This window comes from Amblyomma maculatum, chromosome 6 (assembly GCF_055883805.1).
Source record: "Amblyomma maculatum isolate TAMU_Amacu chromosome 6, ASM5588380v1, whole genome shotgun sequence".
Classification (NCBI taxonomy): domain Eukaryota; kingdom Metazoa; phylum Arthropoda; class Arachnida; order Ixodida; family Ixodidae; genus Amblyomma; species Amblyomma maculatum.
The window spans coordinates 25456817-25471531 of NC_139349.1; the positions used below are offsets into that span (position 1 = coordinate 25456817).

General features: G+C 43.0%; 1 long non-coding RNA gene across 1 annotated transcript; it reads right to left on the reverse strand.

Moving 5' to 3' along the window:
• Positions 1-3964: 3964 nt before the first annotated feature.
• Positions 3965-14655, reverse strand: LOC146185286 (uncharacterized). The gene is made up of 3 exons (XR_014707983.1): positions 13568-14655; positions 10124-10477; positions 3965-5297 (listed from the first exon to the last, which is right to left on the reverse strand). It is a non-coding gene; the product is annotated as an uncharacterized LOC146185286 (long non-coding RNA).
• Between the last annotated feature and the right edge of the window lie 60 nt (positions 14656-14715).

Sequence of the window (14715 nt, forward strand, 5' to 3'; positions counted from 1 at the left end):
TTGTGTTCCTTTGCCAGATTTATAAATATCTAGGCAAAGGACTCTCAACTTGTCCACCTCTTGTAATGCCTGACTTCCAATCTTTAGCATAACTCTTTTTGTGGCCAATTGTTTTCTTCCATTCTTCTTTGCTACATGAATGTAACTGGACTTTTTGTGTGACAGCTCCATGCATCGTCGACGTACTCATCTAGCATATTTAGGGCCTCTTGCAGATAAACATTAAACATTTTGTGTCTCAAGGTGTTTATGAGTAGACCATATTGTGATATCGTCTGCATAAATAATGAATTGCACCTCTGGTATTTCAGCTAATTTTATGCCAAAGGGATAAGTGCGATATTAAACAAAAAAGGTGTTAAAACCGACTCTTATGGCACGCTCTGTTTGAGGCATAATTTGTTGTTTGTTTTGCAGGACAGAAAACATCCTGTCCTTAATTAAGCAGGTCATGCACATTTTTTATGACCTGTGTCTGTACTGCATTTGCACTGTAATGCACCGTATTTACATGCTTTCCACATTGTTAAGTACCTTGGCATGTAACATTATCGCAAGCCTTTGCCACGTCGGTAGCCCCCCCGGTGCGTACAATGTGGCTATGAGGAGACACATGTACGACCTCTTTAGCTAGTATAGCCAACCCACTTTCCGTGTCAAGGCTTGTACAAAATCCGATTTCCTGAGCATGGTAGTTTTTCTGAATTTCCAACCACCATGACAGGCGAGTGGCTATCACTTTTTTACAAAATCTTGCAAACTGTAGGCGTTAGCGATATTGTCCGAAAAAATTGTAGGCTTGTACGATGTTTTCCAGGCTCATGTATTGGGTCCACCACTAAGCGTTACCGACTGAAATTTCTCCTCCTTACCATACCTCATTTAATACATACAGCAGGCTGTCAATTATGTCTGCTTCTAAATTCTTGATACCTCATAAGAAACATCATCATGCCCAGGCGCAGTTTTACCATTTGTTTCTTCGATAGCAGCCAATAACTCTAATTTGGTAAATGGTGATGTTATCCCCGTTTTATCAACGTCCTTCGTCGGTGAACGAGCGTAATACTGAGCATGATTCGGAAAGAAAAGGACTGCAACCTGATCTGCAAACTCCTTTGGTATGAGTTGTAATGTGTGTCTAGTACTTTCTGCATGATCTTTGATCTGTCGTTCCTTTTCCATGCTACAAAAAGTCCTCCAAAAATGTCCTGTTGGTCACCTTTGAGCCCAAACGATTGCACCAGTCGTCCCACCTCTTACAAGCCAGCTGCTTTTCATAGCGGTGTGCCTGTGCCGTCATCTGGTGCACTTCAAATTTTCTTTGCACGTCTTCAGGATACCGAACAGCCTGTATATTTTGACCTGTTTTCGACATGTCCAGAGGTGCAGAAAGTGTAAAAGTCGGGAGTTGGCAGATATTCATTCACTGTCATTGTATTTGTGTGATATATATCCTTGAGTACCGTTTAAAGGGTAGCCACAAGAGAATTCGGGCTAACCGCACAAGTTCTAGTATCCTGCCGTACACCATCCCAATGTGTTACAGAAATTTTCCATCGAATTTTCCTCGTGTGTCCCAAATTAAAACCTATGGTAATGGGAGCATACTCACTACCCTGCGCATCTAATTCTGCCTGCCAATGTGGTGCACCAGGGCCTTTCCACCACGTCAGATCTGGTGAGTGTGTTCGTGTCGCGGGTATACGTTGCGACCCCTGGATGATCTAGCAGTGTAAACTCCATTACTGTTAAGGCAGTGTGAACTTGATTTCTCCTTTTGGAATCATATTCATATCCCCAAGTTATGGATGGACCGTTAAAATCTCCACCTCTTAGTATTGGAGTTCCAGGGTATAAACATCGAATATGTGTAATCCAGGCAATATTAATAACTGTTTCTATGAAGAGAGTACACGGACACTACTACCACGGCCGTCTTGTTTGAGCGCTCGAGTACTACCGCACCTACTTCCTGCTGAGTGTTGCACCACTTAATCAAGCCAAGTGGCGTTCAATGTTGGACCTTATATAGACGGCAGCTTTTCTTGGAGTTTCCGTCTCTGCTGTTGCTATTTTATCAGGAATGGAGAGGAATTGATACCCCATGTACCCTGTGATTGTACAAAACCGATTATATTCCTGTATCAAGAACGCCTACAAATGTAGTTTCCCGTACAATAATTTTGTTTTAGTTTCCCCAACCTTATTAGAGAGGCTTCTTCAATTCCATTGTGTAATCTCTTGCCGATGCTTTCAGCTCGTATTTCTATCCATGATATATACTGCTCTGAATGAGTTGTATCAGTAATTGCGTAAGAGTGTTCAGTACCGCTTCCCATATTGTTACGGTAGCGGCAGGTTTACATTTCAGAACATCCGCTGACCTTGCTGTCGTACTAGGTGCAGACGTCTCCTTCTGTTTTCACTCCACTTCACTTTAATACCTTAAAGACCCTCATTAGAGGGTATTACATAAGTGGTGGGGTGCACAAAAATGAAAAACAGCATAGGTAGCTTATATAGTAAGTTACACAAATACAAGATTTTCACTTAGCAAGTACATGCGATTCTTTCCAGAAATAAAGATGGGCATGTGATAGCAGCAAGTTCTCAGGTAAGGCCGTTTTAGTCGTTGGCAATCCGGGGGAAGAATGATAAAGAAAATGTAGTGGTGCGGGCACGAGGTCGTGACACTTGCTGCTGATGGCCGGTGCGGAGGGAGATACGTGGTGGGGGTGCACAGATGTAAGGTTCCTGTCGTAGCTCGGAGTAAAAAAACTTGTGAAAAAAACATAAACTAGCAATGTAGCAACGATGAGCAAGGGTAGGTAGGTTGGACTGTGATTTTAGGGATGATATGCTGATATCAAAAGAATACGATGAAAGAATGAGTCTAGTTGCTCAGTTTTGAACTGCTTCTTATTGAGAACTTTCCTTTTGCCGTTCGACTATGCGCTTTCTTCTGACGCATCTGTGCAATTTGTGCTGCAAGCATCGCAATTTCTTTGTCTATTCAATCCTGCTGACTTGTGCAATCTTCAACTTCGGATATTCATCTGCAGTGAATGTCGGCGTCCTGCGTTTTGTGCGTTGCCTAGCCTTCAGCATGGAAGCAAAATATGTTCTGTCCTGTGCATCCGACGTAAATGGCTCTTCTTCAATCCCATCATCAAACTGCTCTTGCGACAAAGAAGCAAATGTATTTTTAACCACTACTGGTGCAAACTGTTTCCGTCGACCTGTCCTTGCTAACTCGAGCTTTCACTTTTTCGTCGAACAGTAGATTTGCATAGTTCACACTTTAATTTCGCCTCGCCCGATTCAGTTATGCAACTGGGTTTGGGTAGAATTTCTGCAAATGCCCTTCTCTGTGCCACCCGTAACAGTACACCAGTTTAGGTTTGTACTGGACTTACTATGCAGACGTAGTGGAATTTTTCCAGAAGGGTGTCTGGTCCCTGTAATGCGATCAGAAAGTGCCTATGTTCCCCACACGATGCACGGCCAATACAGTATGTGTTCCTGATAAGAGATCTCTTGTCACCGTCTTTGGGGGATCATGTAAGTCTAAATGCACTGTAGTGTTGTTAGATGCGGTAGCCTGCACATGGCACCAAGTGATGCGTCTGTCACGCTCTGTACAGCTCTGGTCGAAATGGTTGTGACGTCACAGTGCACTAATTTCAAGCGGGGTCAACTGTACTTTGGCTAGTAGCAATTATAGCAACCAATTAAAGGAATGGTATAGTGATGCTCAGAGTAAGTGGGACTGTGTTTAATTAATCAGTTATTAACCAATTAGCCTAACTAACATAATTATGATAATTAATCATTATTTTTCTAAATGTGAACATAGTCAAGCAAAGTACTTACAATTGAGCAAATTAATAGTCAATTACACTAGTTAGCTAATTAGCATAGTAGTGCTAATTAGGCAATTAGCGCAAGTTTGCGCTTGCTGAAGAGGAACCAAGGTTTACTGATAAGTACGTTTTGTACTGGTTGTTGAATGAAGTACAATACACTAGTTCGCTAATTAGTGTGCTTGTGCTAATTAGGCAACTGGTTATAGGCATCACAAACAGTCTCGCAGTCAACGCATAACAGTGCGCAAGGCCTTGAAGCACTTTAGTGATCCAGAGTGCTCCCTGAATTTTTTTGTGATGCCAAACTGCACTGTATTTCTGATATGCACTCAGAAGGAGTGCTACAAGAGTGGGGTTGGATAAGTAGAAACCGGCTTATAAGGGGCGGCCCTTCTTCACCGATGGTGCGTTGACTGGTGACCCAGGTAATTTGATCAACCGGAGTGTTCGTTGCGAAGTGTCAGTGGTGACTTCCTATAGCCTGCAGGGCGTCTTCGGGCTCGGGTAGTTGCCCGAGTGCTATTCGTATATTGAATGTGAAGTCCACGTTGCTCTGGGACCAGGTGCTCGCTCCAGCCCTCAAAACACAGAACGTCTAATAAACTTTTCAAAAGTTGGCAAACGTTGAAGGTTCGCGAGGCACAATCCACACGACGTACTACAGCCACAGACCAATGTGTGTGAACTGCTTTTACTTTCAGCAGTCACCAAAAGAATAACATACTGCTGAACCGAAAAAAAAAAAGAAAGCTGCGAAAGGGTGAAATGAACAATTGCCACCAAACGAGAGTTGAAAGGAACAAAACGATAACCAGGCACTCCCACCGAACGTTCATAATCTGCATCCAAAACAAGTAACGACGAAACCTGCTCCATGCTCGTCCACCTCGAACAACGAACAAGCCGGACGAAGAAAAGGCCTTTCCCCTCTGTCCCGCGGCCTTCTTATCGAGCAGCCACTATCTCGGCTTTCAAAGCGCAAATTTGCTCTCACGCACATGTGCTGTTGGCGCGCATTTTAAGTGATCGTGTTGCCGTGGCAGAGGCCGCAACCCGACGTCTAGCTCGGGATGAGAATGCCTCACAGACGTTGGACAAAATAAGTGTCCTCAACAGCTTTAAAACATCTCTAGTATGTTTCTTCAAAACGTTTGATAAAAAAACCTCTCAAAGAAGTTTTATTAGAAGCTCTTCAAGAAACATCATGTCTCCTGAGAACGACCCATCTTTACACTTCCTAGGTTCGGAATGTCAAATCACAGCAAGCGTTTTTGACGACAGTTTATTAATGCGAAAGCATTACTTCGCTATGTTCACAGAATTCTGTCCGCAGACCGCATCTCTGGCCGTGTCCGCAGCAGTTGTAATTGAGAAGCGGTAGAGGTTAATGAGTGGTGTCAGTCGATAGAGGGTGACTTAATGTTGTGTCTGAAAAAATAATTAGGCCGATATGGTAATTAATTAGAGGCAATCTCTCAATGATCTCATTAGCCAACGGCATGGCACCACATTTCGATGTATCAAATACTAAAATAGTTAAGTCAGTCAATTAGGGTGACGTCAAGATGTATAAAATACTAAAGAGTTAATTAAATTAGTCAATTAAGGTGATGTCAAGGATGTGACGTCACACAACCTGAAGTCGAGCCAAAAAAAGGCATAGGAAGGAATTGACGCGCAATTTGAAAGTACCAGACTAAAGCAGTTAATTAAGGCAGTCCATTAAGGTGACGTCAAGGATGTCACGTCACACAACCGAAAGTAGAGCCGAATAAGGGCATGGGAAGGGATTGGCACGCAATTTGAAAGTACCAGACTAAAATGGGTAAACAAGAAGTGAATTATGTGATGTCAAGGATGTGATGACACGCAATCGGAATTGGAGCCGAAAAAGGACGTAGGAAGGGATTGGCGTGTGCTGTACGTGCACGTATTTAATCAGCAGAGAGCAGGTACTCTGAAAGCGCTGGCCCGAAATCATGGCAATCACGGTCCCTATCAGTGCCAGCTAGCCTACCACAGCGCACCAGCGCTGTATTTCCTGCATGCTAGTCCTGACCGAGACGGACAAAGGCAGTTACACGAATGATGACATTTTCATGGTGCGAAAGTTTTTCTTGCTTGCCTGGGTGACTCAGAAGTCAGGCGCCTATGCGTGACGCTGCGAATGTTGCCGTACCCACAGGTGAGGTAATAGCTGCTCTTGTTGGCCCACTTCGCTCATAAACATACTTACGTATGTATGTATGTATGTACTTAGTATATTTCTCCATGGTTTGCTCGCGTGCACTTGCTCGCAGTTCGTGATTCACTCCGGCTTGCTGCTTGATGTTGCCCCGTTAGGTGGCGTAATGTACAGTTTATGTCAACATTTTTTTAACCTTATTCATAAAAAATGAGCCTTTTTATACGCTGCAAGCAATTAAATCAAACAGCAATGTAAATTCTAGGTTATTATTTGTTTTATTTCAATATTTCAAATTTTGTACACTCCTACAATAACGCCTCTGTTGCGATTTCTTGTTCCGTGCGCACACACAATGTACCGACCGTTCCGACTAACCTTCTCGACAGTGACTGTGTCCCAATAACTTTTCTTTTTGCCCTATGCTATAAACTTTATCTTCCTTTGTACTTTCTCCACAAATCTTTCAGGCGCAGAGCAGAGCACTTCATTAGGACTGCAAAGGATTGTGCCTTGCTCCTTTCTTCATCCAGTAACGTATTACTACTGAAGGAATGCTGTAGTTCTATCAGCACTACATTTTATCCTAAGCTCGTCGCCATCATGCTGAGCATGCTGCTACAGCGTTCTCGTGAGCAGCCAATGCAGCCAATGCTACGCTGTGGTGGACCTCGCTTTCTGCAAAAGTAAGTCACTTCTCGCTTCTCTTGTTTCTTGAAAGTAACATACTGTGGATGAGCAGTAAATTCGCCGGATGAAACCGTTGTCCGGTGTGCCTCTTTTTAGAGCGCAGCTCTTTGGCGCCCGTTCTTGCATTTCACGTCGTCGTCGCACTCGTAACCTGGTAACATCATCGGCCATGCCGTCATGACCAGCAGGTCATGTCTAATAACCGGAAGTGATAATGATGGCCCATCTGGTCATGACGTTATGACTGGTGATGACGTCACTAGGAGATTCACGCCACCATTGGATAATGACATTAAGTAATAGAGAGGCGACCGCATGGTGGCGACTGCAAGCTGAAAATTTCGTTAACCCAGTATAGGCCTTTCACGTTCTACCAGGGGAACATTTCAAATTATCTTTGTAAAGCCTGTACCCTCGACCACATTATATGGGAATGTGTCGACTACCGTGGAGCTGAGGAAGATATCAATAGCAGAGAGAGCTGAGAAGCAGGCCTGCTGCGAAGCGAAGACCCTGCTCGGCAGCAATAAGCCATCTGCCTGGGGGCCGAGACCGCGGAGAGACAAAATCTCTTTGTTAGCCTTTGGCCGCGGAGGCTCCAGCCCCCATCCCCTAGGCCTGCGTGCCGGGGGTGGGGAGTAAGGGGCCTCTATTTACGGTGGACAATAAAAGTTCTTATCCATCCATCCGTTCATGCATATATGAAGCTGGCCCCACCGGGCATTTGATCCAGGCGTCCGTGCGGCACCCTTCATTTGGCGCTTCCTCAAACGCCGCACCACAGATCATATAGAAATACACGCAGTACAGCAGGCACCAGTGGCATCTAAAATTGGTTGACATCAAAGAAAAGGCGCAGTATCTGTCCCAATTCTGTGTGAACACCTTAACCGAGCTGTAAAGAAAAAGAGAAAGTTGGCAGTGAAAAAAGAGAAAGATGTGTCGTAGTGGAAGGCTTCGGATGACCACAAAGCTTCCTTCATGACAGTCAAGAACTGTTAGTGGAGTTACAGTGAACTAGAAGTATACTTCTAGTTCACTGCAGTGGAGTGTTTCTTGAAGGAATATGTGTGAAAAATTTTTAAAAGTTTATAATTGTACATACATGTCTTGCTCGAAATCTTTGCCTCAAACTATCGAAAAGGTGAAACAGCTGATGAGCTGCGCTCAAATTTCGCATTACAAAGCAACATAACGTCGGAAAATTTTTGCTCTTTTTGCAGGTTGCAAAACAGTATCAGCGAGTGTCAAATAACAATGTAGCTCATATTGAGGTAAAATATTAACATGCATTTGCGTTGTGTATTCTCAGTCTTCGAATGCCGTCTTGGTGCTGTTAACAAATTCGTATCCTCACTATGGTGTCCCACCTATCGCTTTTGGACCCACCGTACAGTTTGTAAGTTATCCTGAATCGATAAGTGTAATTCTCTCATGCACTTGAGTGATGCACGCATAAATTAATATTGATAGAAGACCAAGAATTCAAGTAATATATTTTGGTGGGTTATTTTGTTGCACACCGTCATGATGAAAATATTAAATATCCTGATTTAAGCAGATTCACAAAAGCTTCAGTGACTTATTTCAGCTTCGATTTGCCCTCTCATAAGCATTGTTGCTAAAACTGATGCCCGCGTTTTGTATTCTGCTTAGATCTGCTGTGGTTAATTCAGAGAATAAAAAAAAGAGTGGAGGAAATCTTGCTACTTTCTGGTGTGCTACTTCACTAACTTATCTAGCTCTTCTTTCATTACAATTTAAATTTCTATCTCATAGGTAGTCGACAGCTGATTGTCAAGGTTTTAGTGCTTAAGATTTTTATCTCACTGGTGCTGGTCTGGAGCTGACTGTTTAACGACAATTAATGAGGTGACCTTTCAATAGGCAAGGCTTCTTGAATTCCTGTCTGTACATTTTGTGCAGTGGTGTTATTCTTGTTTCACGCTGTATATTTCTTTTTGGCAACGGAATTATTCAACTGTGGTTTTCGCAGGACGACGTGGCTGGCACAATTTAGTAAGAACTCTTTGTAGCTGGATTTTATTTCATGCTTTTCTATACAGGTCTAGGCTGTTTGCTAATATGTATTTCACAAGTTTCAGTGTTTGTCTGAATTTCAGGGCTACTACTGTTGACCAAGGGAGTAAGGACGTCATGACAGCACCTTTTGTGCGCTTGCTTAGAGAGCAACGAGAATGTCATCTTAATGGCCTGGCCTTGTATTCATCTTGTCTTGTGCCCTTGTCTGGTTGTCAAGGTAAGTTACAACTAATCCACCTCTAGTGTGTATTGAAATAATGCAGGTGTTACCAAGACAGGAGCTCATGTACAATGCTTACTGTGACTGCACAGGAAATCAGCCATCATGCAGTATTCATATAGTGCAGGTAAATAAAGTGTGCAAGACACAGCTCAGAAAGCACTGTGAGTACACACTCTTCTTTGGTCCCATTTTATTGCATACTCCCGGTGGAGGAAAATTCCTTTCTCAAGGTAAGAAACAAATGTAAATTTCAACTTTAGTTTATGATACAGCTGTCGACGCTGATAGCATTAACTGTATAACTTTCTGCGTTGATGTGGGGTTTTCAATTTTGCTTTTGTAGAGGACTTTCCCTTTTAGGTGGCTGCTTGAGTTTTGGATCAGCGAGTACATTGTTTACAAATGCTGCTGACAATGGCATTCTATGCATCTCTTTTTGGTTCCCTAATTTTTTGCCTTGTACATGCATGTCGAGACATGGAGCTGGTCTTGCTTCCAACTGCCGGTAAGCTATTCAGGTGAAGTTAAGATTCTTCTCACTTTATTTTTCCCTGATGCAGGTGGTCAACTGAATTTTGGACCCTCTTGTAACCTACAGTTGGAACCTTCTTTGCGGAGGTGATTTGGGGCCGTAGTAACTGTAGCTGATTTCCCAGCTCCTGTTTTTGTGTATGGCAATAAAACAAAAATCAATAAACAATAGCTTTGTGCTCATTGTTCTTGCTTTTTTAAAATATACATTTTTAAAATATTCAGTAAAGACAACCACTTGGTTTTATTAGGTTCAGGGCACAGCATTTATTAAAAGCTGGGCAATTACCTCAAATGCAATCAGCGTATATGTGCCCAGTTTTAAAAATGCGTGCTCTTGACCTAGTACAGTAAACTATGGTTGACTTCATAGGGTTCTAAAGCACACAATGAAACCAATTCTAAACTACAAAATTAATATTGGCTGTCATTCCCAAGAAATAAGGAAACATCTAAAACTGTTCTTAAAAAGCTCTTGCCAAGGAGTATTCTATACCTTTTTTGACGGAGCAGGCATAAACACATTTTTGCCTCATTGTCTGCAGAACATCTGAAAATAGACTTGTAGACTTTAGCATATACCTGTGTGGAAGTTCGTTAGACGTTGCATAGCCCCTGTGTTCCATGGGCTAGGTGTCTGGTTGTTACCGCAGCCGGCGGTGATCATGTCGACGCCTGGTCCGGTAATTGCTGTTGTGCTCGCAGAGGTTGCAGCGGCGACCCGCGGGTCCATTGGCGTCCCCATAGTTGATACCTCATCAGCAGTAAGGCTCAATCCAGCCCGAGTAGGCCTAGCAGTCAAGCCGTGTATGTGCATTTGGCAGCTCCTACACTGGAGGGCAGCGTCTTTTTCTTCTTCAACCTTGATAAATGCCACATACTCATGAAGTGGGATTGACCAGGGTTCAGTGTGGACTGCGAAATGTCCTGCAGATACTGAATTAGTGTATTAAATTAGTTATTAACTAAACAAAAACCTAAGATTTAAGATCACAAAATTGAATGAAAGGAAAAAAAGATACGGAGCAAAACTTTGGATGTTAGTAAATTTGGAATACAATTAGCAAAGAAATCTGCCCATAGTTGTGATGTAGTTATATAAATAGTGACAAATTTGAGGCAACGCAGATCCTTCCGCACTCGCACCGAAGGAGAGTAGAAGCGGGACCGACAACGTAAATCTCAATTGTGCCATTGTAATTTTTAAATCCACCCTCCTCTGATATGAAAACCTTCGGCAAGCGAGAAGGAAATGTTTAATATTTTCAATCTCAGCGCAAGCCTCACAAAGGTTTGTGGGGCTGAACTCGCATCCACATAAGGAGGAATTCTGCATCTCATGAGATTCAGTGTTACTTCACACTGCCGTGATTTACATTGAACAAACTTTCCATGAGTATATGAGATGTTGGCATTCTGTTGTAGATAGCAAGAGATCATTGCATGAGGTGGCTATGTATTGATAACGCTGAAAACAGAACATTCCAAAAATAATGATATTAGGGATGGTACATGGAACAGGTGCATCAAAAGCTGATAAGTCTGCCGCTTCGTTCTGGAAAATAGTGCAGTAACCGGGGGCCCAGATGAAACATAATTCTTTCCCTCATCCCGGTATGATATACTTTAGTGAGCGGCTCAAAAGGGCATCCCGTGCTGACTCCAGTGACAATAAAACATGCAAGGGTGTAAGAACGGGCTAGTTGGTAGTTCATCTTAGGAAAACAAAACAGTGCACTCCTGACACACGAACAAAGGAAGAGACTACAATACAGCACTGTGTTGCAGTCTCTTCTTTTGTCTGTGTGTCAGAAGTGCGCTGTTCTGTTTTCCTAAGACAATAAAACAGAAACAGAGTCTGATAGCAAAATTATTTTTGACTGATTGCAGAGAACTTTTAATAGTGCAAGCCCAATTGCCATAAACTCTGCTAAAAAGATTGGTGCGTAATCCGGGACACACACCAAAAGCTCCAGGAATGAGACTTAAAAAATTCCAATCGGTGCTTTCTGTGCAGTCACAGACGCATCAGTGCGATTACAGTGTGATGAGGGAACTTTTCAAGGTGATCAGATAGAAGATTGGATATTAGACTTGAAAGTAAGTGCTTCACGTTAGAGTTACCCCAAAGAGTATGATGCGAGTTGAAATTTCCTGCAGTGATGACCCTATCAGAGTTTGCCAGTAATCTATCAACAGTCTGCTACGTACACCTATGGGGCAGTAGACATTAGCGACTGTGACAGGGACACAATGCGGCAAAGTGATATCTACAGCCAAGAACTCACAGTCGAGACTCATTACTGTTTTGCTTATTTTTGCCAGGTGACATAATTTTGAAGATATCAAAGTCAATAAGCCACCACCCTTACCGTTTACACGATCGGCACGGAAAACACAAAATTTGTTTAAGGTAAATGACAGCACTATGTCTGGCTTATGTGTTGCAAGGAGATGTAAATCTGAAAGTGAAGATACAACAAGTGACGATTCCACTGAAGAACTTTTACACCTGCCATGATTACTTACCCAAAATGGAGGCCGCAACAGCCTCTTTTATAAAAGGCACATCAGATTACGGTAAAACTTTGGAAGGCCCTTGTTTGGTTTTGTCCTGGGGAACGAACAACTTAGAGGGTGAGGTAGAAGCACGGCGCTAGTAGGGCATGCCATTTCAACATCATTAGAGCAACCACTTTTGCGAGAAATGCTTACGAGGACACTGATAGGCTGCACTTGCGCCGGCACTAGTGGTCAAGAAGCTGCATTTAAACTTTCAGCACAGGTTTGAAGTGAAATAGATACTGGAGTCAACACAGGCCGAGGTGGGCAAGATGACTGGCTATAGCAACAATACCAGACAAGGCTTCAGTAAAGCTGGTAAGCATATTGTCAACCACAAAAAAAGGGCTTTTTCAACCGTTGTCACAATTGCGGTAGACAACGTGGTCTCAAAGTTAGGAGTAGAAGCTTAGCGCACAAAGTTGGCATAAGTATGCCTTTTGCGATCAAGGAGAGCGTAAGCATCTGCTTGAGAGCAATGATTCTGTTGAATTAATTCTAGTAATGCTTGCTCCTGAGAACGTCTCTCAAAACTGGTGTCACCAGCGGAGTGCTCGTTACTACATAGGCAACAGCTTGGCTTTGCAACAGTATAGCTATCAGAAGGATGGCCTTCCCCACATACCCTGCATCTAGTCGCAGAATTATACGCTTTTCCATTGTGTCCAAATCGTCAATAGTTGGTACACTGAAGGGGGAGAGGACATAGCAGGTCAATGCAACAGACAATTGGCCACATTTTCAACTCAGATGGACACATATGAGACTGGCAAAAGTTGTTTTAACTGACTCTGTAGCAACACGCACCCCGGTCACCACGTGAGAGCAGCGATACACAAAAAGAACACTATGCAGCTTCTGCGCGTCCTGAAATTCCTCCAAAATTTCTTCAGCAGTAGATGTCCACTCCACACACAATACCCTTAATGCATGCCAGCTGTTTGGAATGAAGGCTTTGACAGGAATAGAGGTAAAAGAACTGCAGCATAGATCTGACTCACAATTAATGTTTGCAGATTTGCAAACAATACCTCGTCTCCCGAAAGGTCGAGATATCAAGATATCATTTTGTTATTTTTTTTTTTTTTTTCATTTTCATTTTGTAGGTAGCGCGAAAAACGAGGTACCAAGAGCCAAGAGTAGAAGGACATAACACGAACGCATCAAGATATATTGGTCCGTCACACTCGAGTTGCTGCTGGATAGTTTTTTTATTTTTCATTTTCAGCGTTACATCGCCTATCGGTACGGGTGTCACAGGAATCACATATCGACACCATTTTTAGCAAATAAATCCACAGGCAAACTTTCAATCGGCAGGCTGGCGAACCAGACTGCCGAGCCCCCTCCTGGGGAGGAGAAGGACGCCTGTGAACAAGGTAATGAAACCTAACATCACCATATCCTATGAAGCTAGCCTGAAACCTGACCAAAACCCCCCCGAACGTGGAAAGGCCTCACCACGAAGAAGCACCATGGCATCGACCACCTTGAGTGAACCACGTGCAGGATAGGGTTTCTTCTCCACGTCAGCACTCAGGCGATGCTTGCCACCACTCGACTCGGCGGTCGCAAGGCCACGCACGGGTTCTTTGTCCTTTGCGCTCTTCAGTTTTCAGGCCGCTGTGGGGGCGCGAACTGAAGGAACTCGAAATCTTGCTGCACACGATGTAGCCACGGTGCACACGATACAATTTATTACACTAATTCAGTATCTGCAGTACATTTGGCAGTCCACACTGAACCCTGGCCAATATTCCTTCGTGGGAATGTTGTTCTCTAATTTGATGGCACATACCCACACAGGAGGAATGTGCCATTTATTAAGGTACGTAGAAGAAAATTGGTGTCAGGTGGTACGGGATATGGAAAATTATATCCTGAGCAGCGTAGACATAATTTTCCACTTGTGAGCGTTATTTGAGCCAGTAAAGTTGCATAAATATCTATCCTTTAGATTGCCCGCCACAGAATTCTTAATGTGGCCGCACCTCTCATATGGTCCATATTTCATTTCCAGCAATTTGTTGTCACGGCAAATACATGTCTTGCTGAGGCAGCTAGTAATACACGGAAATAATATAGTAAAGTTGCGGAAAGAAAGTAGTGCTAGTGCTGTTGTTGTGCCCTCAGATAATGGCACGGTTACGCTGTTTAGATAAGAGAATAAAAATAAAAATCTAATACATATTAATATTAAATACGACAGAAAAAGGCTCTACTGATCAGAAAACAAAAAGGAATAATTTCAACTCAATAAGAACCTGAAGCGGAATCCGACCAGAGGCGTTAACAAATTTGTGTACCGCTGAATGAACTGTGCGAGTGCAACTGTGACAGTTGTTTCATTTGTTGGTATTTCAATATCTGCACGCGTTTTAGAGCACGTACTTACTAGACGAAGGTGAAATTTTACTTTGTAATGATGCATAAACAAAAAACCGAAAGCGAAAACGAACTTTTTTGGCTGTTTCTTCAGGTCCTGCATTATACAAGTGACCCCAAAATACATGCCCCAAATACTTGTTTGCTGAGTTAAAAGACACGCGCGTATGGGTCTGTCTCACATTGAACAGCGAACAATAACGCAAAGAAACGAAGACGAAGGAGGG